This window comes from Mirounga angustirostris, unplaced genomic scaffold, assembly GCF_029215605.1.
Source record: "Mirounga angustirostris isolate CCGP_5_RB_7025 unplaced genomic scaffold, mMirAng1.0.hap1 SCAF_7, whole genome shotgun sequence".
Lineage (NCBI taxonomy): Eukaryota > Metazoa > Chordata > Mammalia > Carnivora > Phocidae > Mirounga > Mirounga angustirostris.
This window is the reverse complement of record NW_026991715.1, coordinates 144,553,930-144,581,103: the sequence shown is the minus strand read 5'-3', so window position 1 is coordinate 144,581,103 and position 27,174 is coordinate 144,553,930. Positions and strand designations below refer to the sequence as shown.

Sequence of the window (27,174 nt, the reverse complement as noted above, 5' to 3'; positions counted from 1 at the left end):
TGGTTTCAGGAGTAGAATGTAGTGATTCATCAGTTACATACAACACCCAGTGCTCATCACGAGTGCCCTCTTCAATGCCCATCCCCCATCTAGCCCACTCCCCACCCACGTCCCTCCAGCGACCCTCAGTTTGTTCTCTATAGCTAAGAGTCTGGTTTGCTTCCCTCTCTGTTTTTATCTTATTTTATTTTTCTTTCCTATCCCCTATGTTCATCTGTTTTGTTTCTTAAATTCCACGTAAGAGTGAAATCACATGGGGTGTTTGTCTTTCTCTGCCTGACTTATTTCACCTAGTGTAATACACTCTAGTTCCATCCACATCGTTGCAAAAATACCATAGTATTTCAAAGTAAAAAGGGTCATGAAGAAAAGTGAAGCATTCACTTACTCCAGAAAAAAAGGTGATGTAAAAAAAATTATTCAGTTGTAATTTATGAGATTGGAAATAGATTGATTACAAAAATGGCCCAGCTTCCCTAACGCTCTTTGCATCCTTGTACTTTGTACATTTTTTTTGCTCCCCCAAAAAAGTGTTACAAAAAGTCTTTTAGTTGTAATTTTTAACATGTATAACATATGGTAGACTGATTGCAAAAGTTTTCCGATTCTCTAATTCACCCTCACTTCTGAACTAAGGTATCAAGAGGCTTTTCATGTTTCTGCTGCCTCTGGGATCTCTGCCAAACGAGAAGCTGGAGGAAGAGAGCCCAGACTCAGGAGAAGGTGGGGTCGTCCTTGCTTATCCATCCCCCAGCTGACCTGCAAACACATGGAAAAGCCCACAAACATCCACAGATTTAGCCCAGTCTACAACGGCCAGCTGACCTTCAGACTCGTGAGTAATGATTATGCTTATGGCTGAATACCACTGAGTTTTCAGGGGGTATATTACACAGCAATAGCTAGTTAATACATTTATATTAAAATTTAGAAGTCTTTTCATATATAACCAAGATAGCTCATTGGAACAACAGCTGGTATTAAAATTAAGAGTTTGGCTTATATACAAAATAACTCTCAGCATATAAATAAAGTAATACTGTTGGGCCTTCAGAGAAGAAAAGTAAATAAACAAATAGATAAGTAGCTGAGGATGAGTATTTCTCAGACATTCTCTATCAGCCCTACTATGGTTTATACCAGCTTTAAAATTGTTATCATTAATATAGAACAGGAATCAGAAAGCTTTTTCTGTAATGGGCCAGATGGGAAATATTTTAGGTTTTTGGGCATCCAGTCTTTATCACAACTACTCAAACTTGCCATTTTAGCACAAAAGAAGTCGTAAGCAAACATTAGTGAATGGGTATGGATGCGTTCCAGTAAAAATTAATTTACCAAAACAAGAGCAGGCCTGACATCAGAGTTAATCTCTTTTTTACTGCTTACAGTTAGGAAATCTATGTGTAGTAAAATTGTTGAGACCATCTGAGGACTTGGCAAATAATATGGAACCTTGGGAATCACTGTGTATGAAACCCAGAATTTAAATATTCTTTTGTGGCTTAGGATGCATGTTTTCTAGATTTTTCCTGAGTACAGTTTTGCTTTATTTTTCTGTTTTGTTAGCATTTTAATTTGTCTTAAATCCAGTTTACTACTGTAATTGCAAAATATATTTATTATCTAGTGGACAAAAGAACAGTTATTTACCAATATTTCTCAGTGTTCATGCACGACCTAATTTAGTAACAAGCAAAGTAGATCTTTTATAAAATGTTATTTCTTCATCCTGTAATCACCCAAATAAGTTATTTCATGGATATTGCCACTTCAGCATTAAATATTGACCCAAATGTTGATCTCTCATATATTTAAATTAAAAAAATAGGTTGTGACAGAGGATTAGAGCATGTATTTTTATTACATGTCAATTATTATATTTTCTTATTTGAAAATATTGTCATCATTAAGAAAATAATAAAACAAAATTAATATATTTTCCTTTGCCTTAGCCATTTGGACACTATTAGCATATCTTGTAACTCAGAAGACACATTTCTAAAAGCTTTGCATTCTGATATAGTAAGTCACAAGTAACAAGAGAGTTTTCTGGAAGTCTGAGTAACGGGAGCATCCTAAAAGCTGTGCATTTTGAAATATACCACGATAAAACCGTTTGGTTTTTAATGACAGCAGCATTATCCAGTCAAAAATTTCAATTGCCATACAACAATTTGTATTATAGATAATGCCTTCCTTTTCTATTCTGGAAGCTAGTTGTTCTTTAAATTGGACTCACTCTTATCCCTTGTTATTGCAAGTAGAAATTTAACATATTGTTATTAAATTCTTTTTTTTTTCTTCTTCTTCTTACAGGAAACTTGGAGGTCCCACCAAGATCAGCCACATGGAATTCACTTACTAGATATGACTAAATACTCTTTGGGTGTAATAACACAGAGGTACCTGCTCTCCACTGACAGCAGGAATTAGTACGCAGAATTTAAGCTCCATTGATCCAGAGTGATACCTGGCTTGATCGAGCAGTTTATTAATTGCCTTCCCTTCCCTCTTTTGTTGGCTCACAGTCTTGGGAGTTCCCAGGAGAAATCTGAAGCCGCCCAGTACACAGAGGTCAGGGAGACAGGGAAGACAGAGGGAGGCCACTCCGGACTAGTAGGTGGCAGGTCGAACAGGCAAGGGAATTTACTTACGCGGCTTGCGTGCGTTCGCGGTAAGACAAGTCGATCTCTGCAGCCACCAGCCAGAATCTTAAAAATTTATACAGAAGCTTGACCAGAGTTCAGTCTCATGCAGCATGTCGGGGAGCAGACGTGACCACAGAGCAAGCTGGAGGCTCCTCTCCCCACCCGCATCTCTGCGACGTGGGTTCTGCTCGCCTTTCCTGCTCTCACACTGCTCGGAGAACGCAGCCTTGAGGGTGGTGATGTGGTGTGGAGAACACCTGCTCGGTAGACGCGTGGCACCCGGGAAACCCTTAAACTTTTAAGAGTGGGCGGGCAGGTGTGTGGGTCTGGTGGTCTCGCTGCTCCACGCCCCCAAGGCAAGCTCATTTGTACGTTTCCTTTGCTTGTGAACACTGCCCGCTCCCACCTTGGAGTGGCCCGCCTCTTTGCTCTGGTCTCTCCTCCCCCGGCCCACGGAGGATTTCTCCCGGAAGGCTCAGGAGAGAGTTTTGAGAGAGGTCCCAACCGCGCGCTGCTCTCTCCAGGCTGCATCCTTGAAGAGGGCGCCCGCGGTGGGAGCAGCGCGCAGGGGGACCTTCCGAGGCCCGGAGCGGGCGAGGAGCCCCCGACTGTCCGGACCCAGCGCGTGGGTCAGCCGGTGGTCACGGCCCCTCGATGACCGCCGCCGCCGTGCAGCCCTCCTTCTCCGTCTGCTCCTCTTTTCCTCCACCTGCCGAGTAAGAGGCTTGGCCTTGCGTCTCCATCTGGGCAGCGGCCTTGCGAGGAATTCAGTCGCCAGGTGCAACTGGTAAGTGTTCCCTCTCGGACAGTCCTTTCATCAACGGCGACTGTGTTCCTCCGAGATAACAAAAGATAATGTAGTTTCCAACGTTGTGGATTGTTTTAAACTGTTAAACTTTACTTATTTGGTACTTTCTAAGGGAGGTTGAAATCGATAGAGGAAACCAGAGTAATTAGTCCCGAAGCAGTGTTTTGCTTATTTTTTCTTGTCTATATAAAAACAGTAAATTGTGAATAAGATGGTGAATTCATTGTGGTATATGAGATACTCATAATACGCTTAAAATTACTATACTAAAGCTAATGGCATGGTTTTTTTTTTTTTTTAAGATTCTATTTATTTATTTGAGAGAGAGAGATCCGAGAGCACAAATGGGGGGAGGGGCAGAAGGAGAGGGAGAAGCAGGCTCCCTGCTGAGCAGTAACCCTGTGGGCGCTGGATCCTAGGACTGAGATCATGACCCAAGCTGAAGGCAGACGCTTAGGTGATTGAGCCACCCAGGCGCGCCCGCTAATGCTGTATCTTATTACATGCGTATTTATGTATTTTAAGAACGTGCATATGTATATTGTCTTTATTAATCAAAGTAACTTATAAATAAGGGAGAGGAATCAAACACTAACTTGGAAGAAAATTGTTCTGAAACACCACAGCAAATATCAGTGTGTCCTGCCCAGAAAACAGATGTTCTCAGCAGAAAACTCTCATTTCCTGAGAACCTGTTAACTTATGGTGCCTTTGATGTTAATTTTATCATGCTCTTGAATGGCTTTTAACAAAAGTTCTGACTTCTACGAAAAATAAAATTCGTAATGGTTGGTTTTCTTCATTTAAAGAGTATTGTCTAACAGATTAACTGTATAAACGAGGTGGCAACTGTTTCTTGTCCTGAGGTACCTATGGCTTATACTCATTTACTGATGTAATAATAAGTCTTCTCTGATAATTATTTTTTGGTATTGTCTTCTAAAATCAGGCCCCAAATTAAAAGTAGCTGTGGGGAGCACCAAAGGCTCACTCTAGTGATTTGTAATGCGAGGCATTAACATGTAATGTAAGGAATAGTAAAATAAGTAGGTCAGAAAAACATTTATATCTTCTATTTTATTTTATTTTTTAAAAAGATTTTATTTATGTATTTGAGAGAGAGACAGAGAGCACGAGTAAGGGGAGGGGCAGAGGGAGAGGGAGAAGCAGATTGAATGGGGAACCCAAAGCTGGGGTCGATCCCAGGACCCTGAGATCATGAGCTGAGCCCAAGTCAGACACTTAACTGATTGAGCCACTCTATATTTTTAAATAGCCCAATAAGGCAATGAAAAATATTTTTATCAAGACCATAATTTTAATACAAACATGTCATATATATTATGTTTGCAATTGATATAAATATATTCTAATCACAAATCATGTGGAAACTCTAGCACAGTTATTTGTTAACAAACTGATTTTTAAGGAAATTCTGTTTCTAGGAGTAAAATGTAATTGTCAATGTTGAAAATCTTAACACGTTTCATAGGATAGGTTGGAAAGTCCAGGAGATTTGCAAATGCCCTCACTGGTCATGATGTCTTCTTGACCCTCAGAGTAACCATTAACTGAGTCCATGTGATATAGTTGTATTTCATGCCCCACTAGGGAATTTTATCTTCCTCCATTCTGATCGTGTAGTATCTCTCAGTACGTTGTCAGCATTATTCTCTTGTTATTGCTTAAAAGCTCCTGCTACAAGTTGCAAAGCACAAGCTTAATCTCCTGGGAGAAACAACAAATAAGACCAGTTTCTCAGAATGTTGGCAAAAAAGGTTGTAGCAAGCGCTCTGGACAGGTGATACAGGGAATAGGAAATCGGGCCAGAGGCTCAGGCTCCCAGCACCAGATGGCAGTGCCTCTGGAGCAGACACCTCACATATGGGGACTGAGTCAGGATTTCCAGGTTTGTTGCTGAAGTAGATGATTTCAGGAGGTGAGCGGCTGACTCAAGATCAGAAGAACAAGAATCAGTTATGTAGGTCTGGATGGAACCGAAGGAAAGTTTACCTGTATTGATTTGCTTTGAAATGTTAGTGATATTGTTTAATGTTCTTTGTTCTGGTGGGACTGTCAGAAAATCTTTCTTTTTAATCTAGCTATCAATTTAAGAGGACTTATTTGAGAAAATTGGAATGATACAACTTTTGAGGGGTGGCTTCTAATTGATCTCTCAGAATTCATGAAAAAAAAAAACAAACCCTTATGGGAAATCATGGATGTATTATAAATAAGTAAAAAAGAATAACTAAAGAAGGTGATTCTTTTGAAAATATGACATGATAATTCTTGTTTGAAAAACAATTGATCTAAGTGATTTTTGAGTTCTATAATTTTATGCCAAAAGATTAGTAGGATAATGTAAACAGAAACCAAATTTTCAATCATGGCCATGCCAGAGATGTAATAATAATTCAAGGAGAATGCCATTTGTTTAGATGCAACATTCCAAAATTAAAAAATAAAGGCTGTGTTTTGTACACAGAGATGATGTTTCCAAACTCTTCCTCTTCAACAGGTCTTTTGCTACTCTGGGGCTTACAAAATCCAGCCTTGCGGGTAATTCTGGTTTCCAGGCTTGGAGTGAATGACAAGAAAAGGAAATGAAGTTATGTTTTCCATGAGAAATATGGTGAGTAAATAACTTGAAGTGCTTTAAAAAGCCTCCTTATTTAGTATTTTCTAGTTTTAAACCCTACCACAGGATAGCATTATATATTAACACCATCAGTTTTCCCTCTATGAATAATATAGGCAAAATAGAAAAGGTTATCAAACTGATGTTTCTGAATAAGAAAAATCATTATTTTATCAATTCCATGCTTTCGTGGATGGCCACAAAGTGCTGGGATTGTAAATCTACTCTCTTGCCCTTAGCCTTATCACACATTTTGATGGGAGGAGAATAAAAAGTAGGCCAAAAAGAGCTTACATTCCTCAAAATCTGATATAAACAATCACTATAAGAACTTCTTGAAGTCCAGAAAAATTAGAGCATTCCCAAAGCCCTGAATTTTGAGATTGGCCTTTTAAGACAAAAGCATCTTACATTTAAATTGACTGAAGTTGTTGACTATACAATAGTTTGAGCTATAAAAACTGCTTTACCTCTTTGAGAGCCAGTTGTCTTGAAAGTCGGACTCCCTTGTGTATGTTTTTCTATTATTAGAAAACTTTCACTCAGTGCTCACAAGTTGTTTACAAATTTTTTTCTCTAAAAATATGAAATATTCTATCGCATGCCAAATAGTAGCAATTGACAAATACCTGAAACAGATCAGAAAATTTTCAAATTTAAGAAAAATTTTCAAACCTGCAAAAATCCTTTGCCTATGTAAGGATTATCACTTACAACCTTACTTTATGCCTACTAGAGGCTTAAGTTCACTTGGTAGAGGTAAATTGGACACGGATTATATTCCAATAATCTGTTCTTCAATGAAGAAGGTAGAGGAAGAAAATCCTGTTTTATCAAGTAGGAGATTCAAAGGAAACACTACATTTCCTTTTCATTCAAGAAGGTGAATTGATATCTTTATATTCATATATGATAACAGATAGCACTGATTTACTTTTAAATGGATATTTATTTAACAATGTACTTGCCTATGAAATTCATTGCATTTTGTTTATTCAGCAAAGTTTTCCTAAGTGTCAATTATGTGCCCAGCATGATCCTGTAGATCATGATATATCAGTGAGCCAAACACAAACCCCCACTCTTAAAGAGCTTGAATTTTAGCAGCTTGGAGTGAATAGAATCAACAAGCAAAGAACAATAATTATAATACATAAGTGATAGTATAATTATAATTGATAGTATGCAATATTATATCTAATAAATATTATAATAAATAATAATTTTGTAATAAATATGTAAACAGTTGGGTGTGTTATTCAGTGAGAAGATTGAGAAAGGGAAGGTGGAAGAACGCAGGTGGGATGTGAGTGCAGTGGGCACAGGAGGGTGAACATGGCACTCGAATCTGGTGATTTGAGTATGCCTCATTGAGAAAGTCATATTCGAACAAAAATTTGAAGGAGCAGAGGACTTTAACCACGTGAGTACCTGGGTGCAGAATATTTTAGGCAAGGGAATTAGCCCTAAATTAGGAATACAATAGTAGTTTTCAGTGAACATCCAGGTCACCAGTGGATGGAGGCAGCTTGCTAAGAGGGAGGTCAGAGACACCCTTACAAAGCAGACTTTTACTCTGAGAGGAAGGAGGGTCCCATTTCACTGGTATCTTAAAGGGAGCATTCTGCTGATGTGTTAAGAAAATATGACAGGTAGGTAAAGGAAGAGGAGGGAGAACTCTTAAGATATAATTACAGAAATCCAGGTGGTGACTAATGTGGCATGAATCATGGTGGTAGCATAGGATGTAGGAAGAATATACATAGTATATAATATTATAATATGTATTTATATATTATATATATATAGTTACATATAATTTGAACCCCGATAGTGTAAATACACTTTTTTAAATGACATATGGAACATTTATAATAATCTACTATAGAAATCACATGTGCAAGCACACACACACCCAACACACACATAAAGTCTTAAAAAGAACAACAACAATATATAATCAAGCTTGGGTTGAAGAGGATACAAAGTACAAAACTAAGGATTTAAATAAAAATAAACAGTGGAATGACACCCCCCCCAAATCCATGAAACACAGTTAAAACACTTTCTCAAGAAAAGGTATAGCAACAGATACTTATATTAATAAAATTTTAAGCATGAAAATTATTGAATGACACACTCAGGTCAAAGGGTCAGGAAATGAGTACTGAAGTAAATAAAAAATAAATCAGATTAAAGGAATTGATAAAAGTAAAACAATTTCTTTCAGCTTCAATGAGATAAATGACAAAACTGTAAAGTATTTAGTGTATACCTAATTATTGTGAAAAACTCCTCCCCACCTCCCCGTCTGGAGAGCTAATTAACATATCTGTCACCTCACATTTTTTAGAACATTTAAGTTCTACTATCCTAGCAAATTTCCATCATTTAACAAATTGGAAAATAGAAAAAACAATGGAGGTAATAAATCCATAAACTAGTTGTTTGAAGAAAATCAACAAAATAGACAAAATAACAGTTAAGAAAATTTAAAATTCAAATCCCAGAAAGAAATCAACTACTTTTGTGGGAGAAATAAAGAGAGAAGTTAATGCATAATAGAGAGGAAGTAGTTACAGAGTTCCCCCATAAAAAGTTCCAGGCTCAGGAAAAAAAAACGTTCCAGGTCCAAACGAATTCATGAAGCAAATCTAGCAAAGAACAAATAATTATAATGCAATGTAAATTGTCCCAGAGTAAAGAACTAAGAAGGAAAATATCTAAATTTGATATTATGAAACTAGAGTAACTTGGATCCTTAATCCCAGCTAAAATTACACTGAACAGAAAAGCTACAGGCTGATCTAAATTATAAATATTAATGCAGAAATCTTGTGTAAAAACACAAGCAAACAGTTCATTTAAAATAGAAAACCTTGGGACCAGGAGGAATTTACTCCAAGGATACAAGTGTGGTTTCAATATTAGGAAACCTAAAAGTATAATCTACTGTGTTGATAGAGCCTAAGGAGGAAAATACAGGATCACCTTCACTGATGCAGAAAAGACATGAGGCAGAATCCAACAGACTTCATGATTAAAACAAAAGCCAAAACGCAACACATCTTAATAATAGAGAAAATCATAGTTACTTCCTTACTACAAAGTATAGGTATAGAGGCCAAAGGGTGAGAATGAATTTTGTCTTAAGGAAATAATACATAGCTAGTGTATGTAGCTAGCTAAGGAAATAACATGTAGCTAATACTGGAGCTTCGGGTGTGCATGTGAAGAAATGAAGTTAGTTAAGTAGTCTGGGGAAAAGGGTTTGCATGAAATGTTGAGAATATTTTATTTTATCTTGCTATCAGGAAATCTGAATGATCAGTTTTGGATTTTGTGAAGATCGCTGTGTTCTAACGAAGATCAGTAGGCAAGGAGGCAGGGAGGCTGGTACAGTAATGTGGATCTGGAGAGTAGGGATCTGTGGACAGCGGCGTGTGGATAGAATTCCTGAGCACAGAGTAGGACCTTAATAAATACTTAATTCACAAACATACAAAATAACCCAAATAAAACCTACTGGTCTGATTTTATTTAAAAATCTTTGAAGATCTCACAATAACTTGGGATCAATGTTGTTGGTTACAGAAATTATTTTATAAGTACAGATTAATAGAATATTAAGTAATAGGAGTTTACTTCATGACATATCTTTTCTGTTATTAGGATATAAGATGTGGTTTCCTTTTTTGTGGATATTGTTTTCTTATTTTTTCTTTTAAAGATTTCTTTTTTTGAGAGAGGGAGAGCGAGAGCAGGGGATGGGGAGAGGGACAAAGGAAATCCTCAAGTGGACTCCCTGCTGAGTCTGATGGGGGGGGGGAGGGGGGGCTTGATCCCAGGACCCTGAGATCATGACCTGAGCTGAAATCAAGAGTCAGACGCTTAACTGACTGAGCCACACAGGGACCCCTGTTTTCTTGCTTTTAAAAAAATATTTAGACTGTTTTGATTTTTTATTTGTATAATTTAAATAGGTGCAGAAATAACAGGAAATAAACTCATTTAACAAACAAAGCTTATTGCACTTAGACAATGCCAAAAACAAAATTTATAGCATGTGAGAAAAACTTTTCAAGGGCACAGACTCTGTGACATGATTTTTCTCTAGCGTCTATACAGTGTTATTTTCTACATCCTGTATTTAATGACATGAAAGAAAGGAATCACAGACGCAGCTTCATATATTTACATTTTAAAGCCATCCTTACAAGAGTTAACACTTGTCACTCTCTACTAATAAATTCTCATATTTTTCTTTGATTATGAGCAATGTACGTAATTTCAGCTTCAACTTTTTCATCTCAGTGGTTTCTCTTATCATCACAATATTTAAAGAAGGCTGTTAGAGATAAATACAAGGAAGTATGCTATGAATTGTTAAATGATGATCTACATAGTAGAATTTTACGTGGGAAACCATTGGTTATATAGAAGTGAAGCAGCTTTGAAAGATGTAAAAATTTTGGCTAGGCACAGATTAAGTGAATTCCAATCCTTTACTTCATATCCTGTGGAAGGGTTCCAAAAAAAAAGGAAGATTGATTTATTTTAAATTAAAATTATTTTAAATTAAAATGATTGATAGTATTTTCAAGTGAATATTATTGATTCAGATTTTTAAAATTATCTGTGTAATATTGGGCTCCAAAAATTCACTGATTATTTTTATATTAATTTATTTTGAATGTTTGGGAATTGTTACTACTGAATTATATTTTATATATAAAGGCTCATTTCCTTATTGTCGTTCCTTCTTGGTTAATTAAAGAAATAAGTTTTTGAGCTCTGTCAAAATGTAGAGATCATCTAGTTCACCCAGCTCACGTTTTATAGAGTAAAGGAGCTTTCTGGGAGAGGGTGGGTGGCTGTCACCTTGAAGTTTCCAGTTGACTGAGTCGGAGCGGAGGATAGAATTGAGAAGATAGCCAGGGTCTCTGCATTCCTAAAGGAGGCTTTTACTTCTTTCTTATTTAGCCATCCATTTAGCTTATTTAGCCTTGGTACTTCCTCTGAGATTTTAGAAGTTGAACATACGTGTGAAAGTAGTCTGAAATAGTGCAAATATGAATTATTTTTAAATTAATAGTCATGAGTTAGCAGAGGCTCATTTTGGCACAGAGTTGGGAATTCAAAAATATACTTGGAAACCTAATTTTACTGTTTATAAATATGGCTTTTGTGGTAGGTCTTGTTTTAATGAAGAAATATTTCATAATTTGCAAATTGAAATACAGGCATAAGTAATTTTTCTCTACCAGTATTAATATGAAATTGTATGTGAACACAGGTTTTTAAGGAGCTTGAAAATTTGGTGTCCCAAATATAAATAATACCTTTGAATGAACACTTAAAATATAGTTTAAAATATACAGTGTCATTTACCCTTGAAAATTTCCTACAAAAATGGCTAAGCTTCATTTTTAAGATAAAGCAGCTGAAATCAGAGTAATTGTATAAATTTCCCAGAGAATAGTGTCTAGTAGTGATAAACCTAGATTCCAAGTACACTTTTTCAAGTAGACTTTGTCTTTCTAAGTAAAGTAAAAATGTGAAATCAAAGAAAATTCAATTAGTAAATTAGATTATTTTTTAAATGTAGACATTCTAAGTTTTCTAACCAAAGGAACTAGCAGGTACAGTACTTCTTAAGGGAAATAAGGGGATGATAGGAAAAAAATTGTAATTTTGTTTATTTGCAAGACCATTGTCCTAAAATCTGAAACAGTTAACTGTGATAGTGTGAAAACCTGTATTCTCAAAATTTTCAACTTAGTTTCCTACAGAGTTTAAGATATGATTGCCATTATTATTCTACCGAAGCTTTGCATCATTTTACTACAGCAAAAGTTGAGATATTATCAACACTAATATGAGAATATTATTATGTCCAATAAACTCTAGGAATTGTTTGGATATATGAGTTGTATGGTTGACTGATTTTAAACAGGGAGTTAAAAATTCATTCAGATGCCCTCAATGAAACATCTCAGTGATTCAGAGAATGGAAAATCCTTTTCTAAGCAGTGTAATTACAAGTTTTAATCCATCAACAGTTACTAGTAGAGCTCTACTCATAATAAAAATAACTTTCATTTTTATGGTGTTTGACAGTTGACATGATGCTGTCCTATAGACACTACCCTGTTCACTCGTCCTACCAACTGTTGGAATTGGTGAGATGAGCACATGATATAGATTAAAAATATCCTAACGATGAACAAGATTACATATATCTGGTCTTTTATTCCAAACCTATTTGCTTGTTCTTCTCCCCACTTATGACACCATGGTGGAAATCAACACTAGCCTTGCCACTGTGATGAAGTCACTAACTTCAGGATTTTTTTTTTTTTTTTTTGGTCCAATAAGTGAGTTAAGTCTACCACACATGAAACAATAAAGTAAAAAGGGGAAATTTCCCTAGTGATTGCACTTGCCAGGGAAACCTTAATATAAGATGCAAAGCTTTAGGCTACATATGCCCTACATATTCTCAGAGAAACCTTTGGAGACTCAACTAGCGTAGATTAATCTCGCTCTCCATCAGCCTCCTGCACCTTAGCATTGAACTCATTATGGCTCACCTTCTCTCTAAGTTATAGATGCTGCAATTGGTTCTCATCCCAAATTGTTAAGGTTCTTGAAGGCCACAGCCGTTATCTGTTTCATCCCTTTATCTCCCATAATACCTGTCAGAGTGGTCCTCAAGAGTTTTGTTGAATTAAAAAAACGTACAGCAAGTGGATACGCAGATTCTGTCCTGACTTCAATGGGGGAAGAGAATTAATGTATTTGAACACCTGTTGTGTGTCAGCCACCTGGCAAAGCACTTTTCAGTCTTTCAGTATAGAAATCACTTGAGATAGATGTTATAATCATTAGTATATTTAAAAATGTGTAAACTAAGCTCTGCAACATTAAGAAGATTTTCTGTACATTGTAAGTGACAAAGTCAGGAAGCAGTCTAATTTTATCTGTCTCCAAACTACCTGCTGCTTCCCACTCCTTAGCAGTGCCTTGTACTACAGATAATCTTTGGTAACAAATGGTAACCCATATCCCAAGTGGGCACATCATGTTTTGGATTCTGGTTAAAAGTGTAGGGATCTCCTGTAAACTGTGTTCCCATAATTCTGGGCTTACCTCAGGTTTTCGCTTAGAAATTTTAGAATTTTTTAAAGAATTTTACATCAAGTGCAACAAATCATCCTGTCTTTAAGAAATGAATTTCCCTCCATGCATTCATCACAGTCTAGTTCTGGCTGTCAATTTTGCTAAGCTAAGGAATGAGATGTCATGAGTGCCCTAGGCACAGTCTTACAGAACTACTTCAATTAATTAAATTAACTAATTAAAGAATGGGAAGTCAAGTTTCTCTCTGCCCTCTCTCCTCTCCTCTCCTCTCCCCTCCTCTCCCCTCCTCTCCCCTCCTCTCCCCTCCTCTCCCCTCCTCTCCTCTCCTCTCCTCTCCCCTCCTCTCCCCTCCCCTCTTCCTTTCTCTTCCTTTCTCTCCTGTGTTCTTTTCTTTCTGTGAAAGATACAGTTGCCAGACATAGTCATCTACCCAGTGCTCCAAGTATAGCAGAAAATCTTGGGAAGTCATCATCAAGATAAAACAATCAACAAAACTAAATGCCAATAGAATGGGAGAAGATATTTGCAAATGATGTATCTGTTAAAGGGTTAGTATCCAAAATTTATAAAGAACTTATCAAACTTAACATCCAAAAAGCAAATAATCTGGTTAAGACGGGCAGCAGACATGAATAGACACTTTTCCAAAGAAGACATCCAAATGGCTAACAGACACATGAAAAATGCTCAACATCACGCATCATCAGAGAAATACAAATCAAAATCACAATGAGATACCACCTCACATCTTTCAGAATAGCTAAGATTAAAAAAAAAAAAAAAGCAACGGATGCCGGCAAGGATGCAGAGAAAGGGGAATCCTCTTGCATTGTTGGTGGGATTGCAAACTGGTGCAGCCACTCTGGAAAACAGTATGGAGGTTCTGCAAAAGGTTAAACATAGAATTACCCTACAATCCAGCAATTGCACTACTAGGTATTTATCCAAAGGATACAAAAATACAGATTTGAAGGGGTACATGCACCCTGATGTTTATAGCGGCATTATCAACAATAGCCAAACTATGAAGAGAGCCCAAGCGTTCATTGACTGCTGAATGGATAAAGATGTGGTATATATATACAATGAAATATTACTCAGCCATCAAAAGAATGAAATCTTGCCATCTGCAATGACGTGGATGGAGCTAGAGAATATTATGCTAAGTGAAATAAGTCAATCAGAAGACAAATGCCATATGATTTCACTCATATGTGGAATTTAAGAAACAAAACAGATGAACATACAGGAGGGGGAAATAAAAAAGAGAGAGGGAAACAAACCATTAAGAGACTCTTAAAGACAGAGAATACACCAACAGGTGATGCAGGTAGGTGGAGGATGGGCTAGATGGGTGATGGGTATTAAGGAGAGCACTTGATATGATGGGCACTGAGTGTTGTATATAAGTGATGAATCTTTGAATTTTACTCCTGAAATCAATATTGCACTGTATGTTAACTAAATAGAATTTAAATAAAAAATAGAAAAAAATGAAAACCTGGGAAGTCATTGAATTATAAAGAAAGTTGATTAAAATAATAATTTAGAATTATTTTCCATATGTTCATTCATAAGCATTTATTAAGTACTTACTATGTGCTAAGCAAGCTGCCTAGACATGGAGGTATAAGCTGATTGCCCTGTGCAGCTCACAAATCTAGGAAAGTTGCAATTTTCTAAATAAACAAGTATTCACGGTACAATGGTAATAAAGAAGAGAAATATTAAAAAATATATATTTTTTAAAGACTATTTATTTGAGAGGGCTAGAGAGAGAGCATAAGTGGGGGAGGGGAGAGGAAGAGGCAGAGGGAAAAGAAGCAGACTCCCTGCTGAGCAGGGAGCCCAACACGGGTCTAGATCCTAGGACCCTGGGATCATGACCTGAGCTGAAGGCAGATGCTTAACCGACTGAGGCACCCAGGTGCCCCCCAAAATTACAAAATATTTGATAACATCAAGGTCTGCTCTCCTAAAATATTCTCCCCACCTCTTAAAACCATGCTAAAAATATTCCATCATCAGTGCATTTGTGACTATCATAGCGCTATTGATGACTAATGAGCTAATCATGGTTCTATTGATGACCAATAGCTCCTGTAATTCAAAGGTGTTTTCAGGCATATGGCAGATGTTCAATAAACATGTTCACCAGGCCTGCTACAGAAGATGGGATTGGTAGATTTGAAGAAAGCAGCTTAATTTGAATAAGAAAGAAGAGCAAATGATTCTTGGTTTACTTAGCTTTATCAATGAGTTCACACAATGCAAACTACTAAACATCTATAAGACACTTCTCACAAATTCTGCACACTCTTCAAGGCTTCCAACAAGCTCTGAACCAAAATGTGTGTGTGTGTGTGTATAAATATATATACATATATATAAATTTCTATATGTACATGTATTAAATACTTTCTCTAATGGAGATGGTTTTTATGCTCTTTTAGCAGTAAAAATTATTAACTACCTACCTAAATCGCAGGTGGAGGCCATTTGGGGGGAAATTTCGATTTTCTTTTAGTGGGGATTTCAGAAATGGTAATGAACAGTGAGAAAAGTTTCATGGTTCTCTTAAGTGATGACATAAGAGAGAAAGAGGTGATATAGAGGATTTCGTTCTGTATGAGCTGGCAGGCAATAGGGAGACAGCATAAACTCTGGGTATAAGATTCTTGAGACTATGTTTTATTTTTCCTTCTAAGGAAAGTATTCCAGGATACTTAATATTAACTTCTTGCATATTGTAAACACTTGAAAACAAGGGCAAGTGTGTGAAGACAAATGAAAAGCTTCAAGTTGACATCTTGGATTCAAATAACATGATTGAGTTTAGGCGCATCATGGCACACCTCTTGGAATCTTCTAGAAAAAATTGAAGCAGTATTTCTTTTGGTGTTTGAAAGATACAAATCTTTATGTATAGAACTGGGCCTCTTGTTTCAGGATATTTATCATTCTTGGGATTTCTGCAAACCCCACCCCCTAAAACACTGAATATCAATGGCACCTGCCTCCCCTAATTACATTGACAACCAAAAATATTGATCCTTCCATCTAAACACCCCTAGAAACCCAGTTGAAAACCATTTGAGTAGAGGGAAGGAGTTGGATGAAAAGAAAAAGATTGATTTTCATCTTAATTAAGGTTTTCTTGTTGATTTGTTGTGTTTTGTTTTGTTTTCCATTCAAGCAACAAACTCAACTCTGGCTGTCCAAGGGGGAAAATAATGAAACTATATTTATGAGAAGAACTACTGGAGTCACCTAAAAAGTTTGAAGAGTGTTAGAAATCAGTGCTCCCCTAGAGTTATTGAACCTTAATATTTTTGTTGCTGCTTTATAAGATGATTTGTTACACACCCCCACCCCCAAAAGAGTATGTCTTATTATATTTCTTTTTTTTTTTAAAGATTTTATTTATTTATTTGAGACAGAATGAGAGAGAGAGAGCACATGAGAGGGGGGAGGGTCAGAGAGAGAAGCAGACTCCCTGCCGAGCAGGGAGCCCGATGCGGGACTTGATCCAGGGACTCCAGGATCATGACCTGAGCCGAAGGCAGTTGCTTAACCAACTGAGCCACCCAGGCGCCCCTGTCTTATTATATTTCAAATTCATAGCAGAGAGTGTGTTTGACTAGTTATGGTCATGAGTCTTTCACTTAGGAGTCACTCAGCTAAGGAACCAGGGATTAGCTCAGGATTTGCCACTAAGGAAGTACTATAGTACTAGCCTTATAACTAATTCAAGTCATCTGCCACAACACATATTTTACTAAGGCTTCCTAATATTTGAAATTGTTTGACTTAGGGGTCAACATTTAAAAGTCAGAAGGTTCTAAGTAAACAGTTGGATAACACTTTGAAAACTCAATAATCAAGCAATATCATGTTTTTATTCCCACATGTCTGCAAACAACTGAAGCCAAGAAGAGTTACTCTTCAATGGGGAACCTACTCCCTGTATGCCAGAGAATGAACTCTGCTATCTTAAATTACTTACCGGATCCTGCCAACATCTGAGTGTGACTCCCACATTTGTTAATGAAGTGGGTCTTAGAAGTGTCATTCTCCTGGGATGGACAAAAGAGCTCTTTAAAAGCAATACAAATTAAGAAAAGTAGAAACATGTGCAAATATGATGGATAAAATGTGTAGTTTTAAGCTTTCTGTGTTACCATTATTTCTCTAGATAGAAAAAAAAAAAATAAGACCCTAACAATTTCTTCTAAATGTAGAAGGAAAAGGAAAATATGTTGATTTTGAAGAAACAGCCATGTGCTATTTATAATGCCTTTTAAAAAGCAAGTGAGTTTCTGGAATGTGCTGACTGCCTGTTTTTGGCAACTTCTCTTCTGCTCATTAGCTATTTCATATAAAGTAACATGAGAGTCCCAGCTGTACCTATTAATTCATTAGAGAACTGATTGCATTTTCATTTTCACCTTTTTGAGCTATCAGATGCATATTTATTCCTCATAAAAACGTCTTCACTTGCCTACTTCACTTTCAGTTTTTATTTTAAACAGCAAAAAAAGATTCTTTTTTCTTTTAGATGCATTTTGACTTGCTACTTGCTCGAATCAAAGGAGAGAGTTTTTGTTTTTGTTTTTTTTGCTTTCCTTTTTCTATTTTCTATCAAGTTCCAACAGTTGATAACAATTTTTCTTTTGAGAAAGGGAACAATGTATCTTTGGATATTTCTATTTCCAAATAAAATGGAATTTCTTGAACATTTACCCTATGATTAAAAAAATCTGATATTATTTCTTTTTTAAATCCTAATTTATGTTATTTATTAATGTAATGTACGTTAACAAAAGCCTTTTTTCTGAGTATTCAATTTAACTTTGTCTTCTATTTACCCCTGAACATTGGCCTTTTCCCAATCATTTGTAGGATGGCCTAGGAGATATTTTGGTCCACTGTTTCCTCTTTGAATTGATAGCTGTAAATATAATCAAATAACCTTTTTGATCACTCTCTAAATTTGGAGAATCTTTTGAAAATATGGGTGTAAAAGGCCTTTTTAAAAAAAATTTAAATTCAATTAGCCAACATATAGAACATCATTAGTTTCAGATGCAGAGTTCAGTAATTCATCAGTTGCGTATAACACCCAGTGCTCATCACATCATGTGCCCTCCTTAATGCCCATCACCCAGTTACCCCATCCCCCACCCACCTTCCCTCCAGCAACCCTCAGTTTGTTTCCTATAGTTACAAGTCTCTCATGGTTTTTCTCCCTCTCTAATGACTTCCCACTCAGTTTTTCCTCCCTTCCCCTATGATCCTCTGTGCTATTTCTTATATTCCACATAAGAGTGAAACCATATGATAATTGTCTTTCTCTGATTGACTTATTTCGCTCAGTATAATACCCTGCAGTTCCAGCCATGTCAATGTAAATGGTAAGTATTCATCTTTTCTGATGGCTGAGTAATATTCCATTGTGTGTGTGTCTATGTGTGTATATATATATATATATGTAAATAAAAATCACAATGAGATAGCACTTCACACTGGTCAGAGTGGCTAAAATTAACAAGACAGGAAACAATAAATGTTGGCGAGCATGCAGAGAAAGGGGAACCTTCTTACACTGTTGGTGGGAATGCAAGTTGGTACAGTATGGAGGTTCCTCAAGATGTTAAAAATAGAGTTACCCTATGACTCAGCAGTTGCACTACTAGGTATTTACCCCAAAGAAAGCAAGTTGTAATCTTGTTTTAGGTGTTATTAGATAACATACTGTACAAATCACAAATTTTCATATTCTTAGAATTTCCTCTTAAATAATATGTTCTGCCAACCAAGTGATATTTGCTTTTGGAAGGACTTCCAAAGAAGCATTTCCTCCTGTGAACTGGACTTCTAACACTGTACTTCATATCCTTGTTTGATTCCTTTATTTGACATAAGCTGAATTTATACAATGTATTGTGTTCTCAAGTTTATACTGTCAAGGCTCATTTAGGGTCCATTTTAAAGGTAAATAGGTGATTTCCATGTGAAGTTTTCCTAGCTTTCTGTCCAGGTTCATTGTTGTGCCCAGTGTTAAATCTATTTAAAGGAAAAATTGCCAAACATTGAAAAGCTAACATGATACAATACAGGACCAGTATTTCATTTTTTTTTAGAAAGATTTTATTTATTTATTTGTCAGAGAGAGAGTGAGAGAACTGGAGTGCACAAGCAGGGGGAGAGGCAGAGGGAGAGGGAGAAGCAGACTCCCTGCTGAGCAGAGAGCCTGATGCGGGACTCGATCCCAGGACCCTGGGATCGTGACTTGAGCTGAAGGCAGCTGTCTGAACGACTGAGCCACCCAGGTATCCCAAGACCAGTATTTCAATTCTTAATTCTGCCTTCGAACATGCTTATGCATGAAGTCTTTGGACTCTTTGACTCTTTGAAAGTACCCGTCTATCAACTGCAGTTTTTTTTTTACCCATAGTAAGAAGAATAACTTATCTATTTATAACTTCTTTACATGTACTATTACAGTCATATGTGATTTAAATAACACACATTCACACTTCTATATAAAATACAAGATGAGAAATTTCTAGAGGATGAGATAATCATAAACAGATGTTCTAATTTTTTCTTTCCTTACCCTACTGCAGTGTTTTTCATACCCAGTTTTAAGAATCTACATAGAAGGGGTATGATAATGGTACAGATCAGTGGTATAAAATATTGGCTCAGATATATTAAAAATAAAAATGAGTAATTTAATAATTTTCACTCAAGGTAATAGAGAACAAAGCAAAATCAACTCATACTATTCTAAACCTGTCTTTATTCAGTTTTTTTAAGAATAATAATTAGAAAACAACCATGGGAAACATTTAATCTTTTATATGCAACTTCAGAATTTAAATAAAGTGACTAGAATTTATTGGCTTGTGTGTTTCTAGTAAGTGTGCTATAATGTTTAGTATTTACTTAAATTCAGTCACTTAGGAAACAGATAGGAGCCAGTTGTAAGAAAGCTAAACATTTACTTTAGAAGTTTTGCTTAATAACATTTCAAGTTTGAAAAATAGAAATATAATATAGATAAGATACAATTTTTATTTAAATTGTCAATACATTTTAAACTATTATTTTATTTTATTTTATTTATTTATTTGTCAGAGAGAGAGAGAGAGAGAGAGAGAAAGCAGGAGCGGGGGGAGGGGCAGAGGGAGAAGCAGGCTCCCCGTTGAGCAAAGAACTTGATGTGAGACTCCATTCCAGCACTCTGGGGTCATGACCTGAGCCAAAGGCAGATGTTTAACCGACTGAGCCACCCAGGCTCCCCCAAAATAGATATTTTAAATTATATTTGCACAATTGAATACAGTTGGTTGGCACATTGAGTTAGTTGGCTTACCTTTCCTCATCATCACTAACTTCAAGTTATGCCTCATGGTAGAGGTCTTTGACTCCTGTGCTTTCATTCTCCATATGAAAGCATTTGTATTAATCTCAAACTACCTCATTTTAAAATTCCAACTGAAGTTGTATGTTTTCCTTTAGGTTTTAGCTCTATTGTTTAAAGTTCTTGCTCTACTCAGAATCATTTTCAGTGTTTTGGCACTGAAATATACGCTTCCTTGTTCTGAAATATATTTCCATAGGTACTTGTAAGTAAACTGCTAGAACCAGAAGGAACATAATGTCATCTTTGTTTGATTCATTCAGGTCCTATAAGATCTTTTAATATAACATCATTATACACAACAATTACTGTTACACTCCTGCCACATAGGATGCTGATTCTGGCATGTGTCTTACCAGAGGCAGAGATTTATTCAGAGGTGTGAACATGGCTGCCAGGAAATTGACCCATTTTACCTGCTGGCTCTGGTTATGGGCAGACTCAGAAACTCTTTACTGTCAAGTAAGATCAGCTTTTCCTAGAGAAATATCTGATATGATTAAGATTATTAATAGTTCACTCTCGGGGTCAAATTAGTTTGACAAATTCTTTTCAGAGAGTGAGTTTTGAAAACAGGGCAGCTTGAGAGAGTGAATTGCACTGGGTGTACGGGGTACAGTACTAGATATGACTAAGGTGTAAGAACAGGTATGAAAAGGAGGAGATAAACATGCCAAGTATATATTTTTAATGTAAACTTATAAAGTTGTGATAACCAATGCTTTGTTACTTAAAAATCACATTACCTGGTAGTATGGTGTCATCTGTGAGTACATTTTCACTCGCTGAAATTTATAGTCTTCCTTTCCAAATAAAGCTTAGTCTGAATATAGTTTACAGTTTTGTTTAGATTTACTTGATAATGAATAAATTTGGGGGTTGATAAATTGGTATAGATTAATTTATAATGCTTATGATTTTTGAAACTGTATAACTTATATGTTTATATGTTATTAATTATAAAAGTAAATATAGCTGTATAGTACTGGGTGACAGTCCACAAAATTGGTTTTCTTATCTAGTGAATTTTAAATAGCATTTAAGCTTGAATATCTTTGTTCTGGGAAAAGAAAGAATTTGATTCAGCAATATAAAGTGTAGGCTTTTTTTTTTTTTTAAAGATTTTATTTATTTATTTTGACAAAGAGAGACACAGTGAGAGAGGGAACACAAGCAGGGGGAGTGGGAGAGGGAGAAGCAGGCTTCTCGCTGAGCAGGGAGCCTGCTGCGGGGCTTGATCCCAGGACCCTGGGATCATGACCTGAGCCGAAGGCAGAAGCTTAGCAACTGAGCCACCCAGGCGCCCCAAAGTGTAGGCTTTTAATGGCAACCCAAATTACCAGGAGATATTTAATTGGATCCAAGACTGAATCAGAGGTAGGACAGTTATGGGCACTTGGGCGATGTTTCACATCAGTGGCTATTAATTTATTCTTCAAACTTGGAAAGTTAGACCTCTTGTGTATCTGGTAGAGGTTAACAAATATGCATTTCCTAAGTTATTTGCCTTGTTGCAAAAATACTGATTTAAATATTATATGAAATTAAAAAATAAAATTTGACTAATTAGAAAATTCATAGTATGTTTATTATATGATATTTTACTTTCAATATAATTTGCCATGCATTTTTATGAAATAAAAATTCATTGTTATTTGGACTTTCAGTTTGATCTAACTGGTATGAAAAAAATGCACACAGATCTTTACATTAAAAAATATATATATATACACACACACTCAAGAGAAGGGGTCTTTTACTTATGGACATACTTAGCAATGAAGGTAAAATTTGAGCAGAATTTATGCCTTTAATTTTATATACATATTTAACCTTGCAAGCTAGATAGTTAAAATTTATCTGAAAAACACAAGGTAATACTTTGGTATATCATGCTTAAGATGACTTACTCTATGTGGTAGAAACAGTCTCCCTGTCCTCTAACATTCAATATTTTAGAGTCATAATCCATATTTAATAATCAAGACATTGAAATAAGTTTTCCCTTACAATTCAATATATGTTAAAGATTTGAGTCCTACTTCCTAGGTCTCATGTAAACAAATTCTAAAATATATGTATTTGCTATTTCAATGCTGATTTGTGCATTTTTTAAATGTCAGTTATACCTAGTTTACTGTGATTCAGTGAAATATTCACATGTGCTGAACAATGCAGTTATATGAAAATGCAGATAAAGCACTGCCACTTAACACATCACTACACTGGTTAAACTTTGAAACATTAATCAAAGCACATTAAGAGCTGAATTTGGAGTGTGTGGAAGAACAAAAGCGGTCTTTACAAATTGATTGAAAGAAGAACAGTCTCACACTAGAGACCTGTAATCACAGTGGCTCATGCTGCAAGATGCTGATCATTGCCATAGCAACAGATTGTTTTGTTACATCATGGAAATGAGGAGTTGAGAGTTATGAGAGCAGCATCCTACTGAGGGGACAAATGCAAAGCCATTATAAGAAAGGGTAATAGAAGATGTACTCACAGGTAAAGATGAGCATTTTGGAAAGGTAATAACAAAAGCACGTGAAGATAGAGGAGCAGCTCATGAAAATTCGATTCTACTTTTATATTGGGGTTTTCATTTGCAACTATTCTTAATCACTGTTATCACTGGCTCATTTCCTTTCTTTCCCTCTCTCCTTCCCTCTTTCCCTCCTCCCTCCCTTCCTCCCTCCCTCCCTCCTTCCCTTCCTTCCTCCCTTCCTTCCTTCCTTCCTTCCTTCCTTCCTTCCTTCCTTCCTTCCTTCCTTCCTCCCTTCCTCCCTTCCTCCCTTCCTCCCTTCCTCCCTTCCTCCCTTCCTTCTTTCCTTTCTTCTCTCTCTTTTTAAAAAAATTTATTAGGTTTTTATCTTAATTCCAGTATAGTTAACATACATTGTTATATTCAACACTTCCCATACATCATTGAGTGCTCATCATGATAAGTTTACTCTCTCTCTTACTTCTTTTAATAAGACAGAATAGAGTGCAACTTAAAAAAGAAAGTTCAAATTTTTGTCTACTTTATTTCTTAAGACACTATACTTTATACTACTATCAATTCCAAGAAATATAGAAAACATTTAATATTATATATTAGAGATTACACTCTTATCCAAATATTAGGCTATATCTAAAATGTGGGGAAAATAATCACCTGTTAAATATATGTTTCATTCATATGTGCATGTATCCAATATTATGAAGCACATGGGACCCCACCATGTTGATACATCATTAAGAACAGTGTTCATTTGTGTAACAAATCGACCGTTTGTTCAAAACCTTAGTATATCAGAATTACACTTCCCGTAGTGACTGAGTCGGGTCCAAGTCGACTGCTGTTGCCACAGAGAGCAATGATAAAATCTGGACATAATATAATAAGCAGCTGCCTGAAGGCACTGGGGAATGAAGAGCAGGCAGGTGTGGAATACTGATTTGGAGAGGAGTTGTATGATATTAGTTCTCCATTGTTCCTACTCCAGGAGCAATGAGCTCACATGCAGCTGGGGAGTGTGGGGTGGTGAAAAGACCACAGTCTTTCTGGCCTCAAGAACCACATTTAGGAGTTGGTAATTCAGCCACATTGTATATAGGTCAAGATCCTTATGACATCTTGTATTTGTTCTGAAAGGGCCGGAGAAGGGGTCTCAGACTTCTTTGGCTGATCCCTAAAGCATGCCTGAGAGGAGCAGACTCATAGAAACTCAGGGACAAGAGATCTGAACCAAGAATAGAACTACCGCCTCCCAAAACAATTTTCATTTTGTCATCAACCAAGTTAATTGGCTGCTAAAACAAAAAAGGCATTACTTATAGAGAATAAGAGATTTCAGAGTTTCTACATCTAAAAACTCAAAATATCTAGGACACTATCAAAGATAAATTTCAAAAATATAAAGGGAAATTATAAGCCTCATACACACACACACACACACATGCACATATATATATAAAATGAACACTTGTGTAAGATTTTATTCTACTCACTTATCTAGAAAGTGACCAGATAGATGTCCTACCCCGTTTAAAGAACATTCAGGAATATTGAGTATTCAGTTCAGGAATATTGAAATTAATGTTCAAATGGAGGCAAAGCTGTTTTTTTTTTTTTTTTTTTTTTTTCCTGTGGTGAGGAGGGAAGTCAATTGAACTTTCACCAGTTAGGATAGAATTAGCTACAACTTAACAGAGTTATAGAATAGCTCAATCATGTAAAACTGAAATCAGATAGCCTGGGGAGTGTCTTCTAAACAATGCTTAATTTTCCCCTGAAATACAATGTTTTGTTCAAAACACAGATCCAAAATTTTCTAACATAAAAAGGACCAGGAAATTGGTAGCATTCTTGACTGAAAATATGATTAAATGAAGTCCATCTCAAGATGGCCCAGAAGTTTTAGTTAGGAAATCGGGATTTTGAGTGCCATGATAGTATACTCAGGAAGGGACAGGAAAATTAGACTTAAAAACTTTTTAAAAATTAGGAAGTGTTTTTCATTAAGAAAATGGAGACACTCACAAGAATGGCTAATATTAAAACGCCTGACAATTCCAAGTGTTGCCAAGATAGGGAGAAACCAACTCTCCTATATTCCAGATAGAAGTGCAAAATGTTTCAATTTGGAAAGCAGTTTGAAAGTTTCTTATAAATTTAAACATATACTTACCATATAACCTATCAATTCCACCCTAAGGTATTTATCCAAGAGAAATGAAAATGTATGTTCACACAGAGAGGTATGTGAATGTTCATAGAAGTTTTATTTATAGTGGCCCCAGACTACAGAGTACCCATGTCCATTAACTAGTGAATGGATAAACAAATCCTGGTATATTCATACCATCAAATTCAACAGAGAAATAAAAAGAATGTGCTACTGAAACACACAAAAGCATGGATGAATCTCAAAACTATTTTGTTAAGTGAAAAAAGCCAGACGCAAAAAGACTACATACTGTATAATATATATAAATTTATATAAAACTTTTTGAAATCTATATATAATTTATATAAAATTCTATGAAAATCAAAACTTGGGTGACAATAATTAATCAGATCAGTGTTGTTAGGGGTGGGGGGTGGGACAGCTTTCATTGAAAAGCAGCATAAAAGAACCTTTTGGGGAGGTGTAAATATTCTGTATTTTCATTGTGGTCATAAATCCCCAACAGTGTACATGTATCAAAACTCAGCAAACAGAGCAGTTTTAAAAGGTGTGATTTGTTGTATATAAATTATACTTTAGTAAACCTGACTTAAAAGAATCTTTGCATTTTTAGGATGTGGATGCTGAAATAATATACAATTTAATTTTAACAGTAAACACAAAAATTGATGCATTACATTATTGAAATTATTGAGAAAGTTGAATTTATGCTAAATGATTATAAATGGGATGATCTAAGACTTATTTCAAAATGGCTATTTAATATATGAATAGAGTTTTAACATTCATTCCATCATTTTAATGATGTTTTTCTGAAAACATTCTGCATGAATTAGCAAGTAAACTGGAAAGTGGTACCAGTGTATGTTACATAGGTAATATTTTGATTTACCACACTCACCCCAGAAATGCATATTAATCATTGAAACGTCCTAAAATTCATTTATTTGCTGGCCTCTATTTTACTTAAAATGAATAAAATAATACAGAAAAAATATTTTAGTTCCAAACATATAGGACAGTATTCATACAACTTCTTGTGGGAGTGCCTGTCATCATTTAGCAAAAAAAAAATATATTTTTATTTATTCATAAAAATAGCATAGGGCTTATTGTCAGAAAATTTTCATTTTGTATCCTGATTGTACTTATATATGATCTAAGAAGAATTACCTCAAAGTATAAAACTTGAGTTTACAACAGTAAAATCCAAAAATTATTGACTGATGTATTCGTTATTGCTACCACAATTTTAGTGGCTGAAAACAATACAAATTTATTCTCTTAAAGTTCTTGAAGTCAGAAATTTAAAATCAATCTCACTGTACTACAGTTAAGGTGTCAGTAGGACTGATTTTTCTAGAGTCTCTTGGGGAAAATCCATTTCCTATCTTTTCCAGCTTCAAGAGGACACCTGCCTTCTTGGCTTCTTCCTCCAAAGAGAGCAGCATGGCGTGTCCAGATCTCTGTGTCTGACCTTTCCACTTCCTCTTTATGAGAACACTTGTGGTTATGTAGCACCCAATGGGATAATCCAGGATTGTCTCCCCACCCCCAAATCCTTAATCTGGTCTGTAAATTTCCTTTTGCCATATAAGGTAACATATTCACTGGTTCTGGGAATTAAGGACATGGACATTTTTGGAGGGGTTATGATTCAGCCCATCACAACTGGCAACCCTGAATTGTTGCACAACTACTTGCTAGGCTTTCAATGGTGACTAAGAAAGATAAGGCCCCTGACCTCCTGGACTTTACAGTCTAGTAGGACTTATAATAAATCCTAGTAAGGTGATGTAGGACAAAAAAATAATCTATAGGAAATG

At 35.9% G+C, this 27,174-nt stretch overlaps 1 long non-coding RNA gene across 1 annotated transcript in view; it reads left to right on the top strand.

Annotated features, from left to right (window-relative positions):
* The window catches only part of LOC123834307 (uncharacterized), a 42,419-nt gene extending 24,409 nt beyond the window's left edge, over positions 1-18,010 (top strand). The window contains exons 6-9 of the long non-coding RNA XR_006788434.1: positions 637-835; positions 2,320-3,438; positions 5,981-6,094; positions 17,172-18,010. This is a non-coding gene — a long non-coding RNA (uncharacterized LOC123834307). The remainder of the gene's footprint in view (positions 1-636; positions 836-2,319; positions 3,439-5,980; positions 6,095-17,171) is intronic.
* Positions 18,011-27,174: the final 9,164 nt, after the last annotated feature.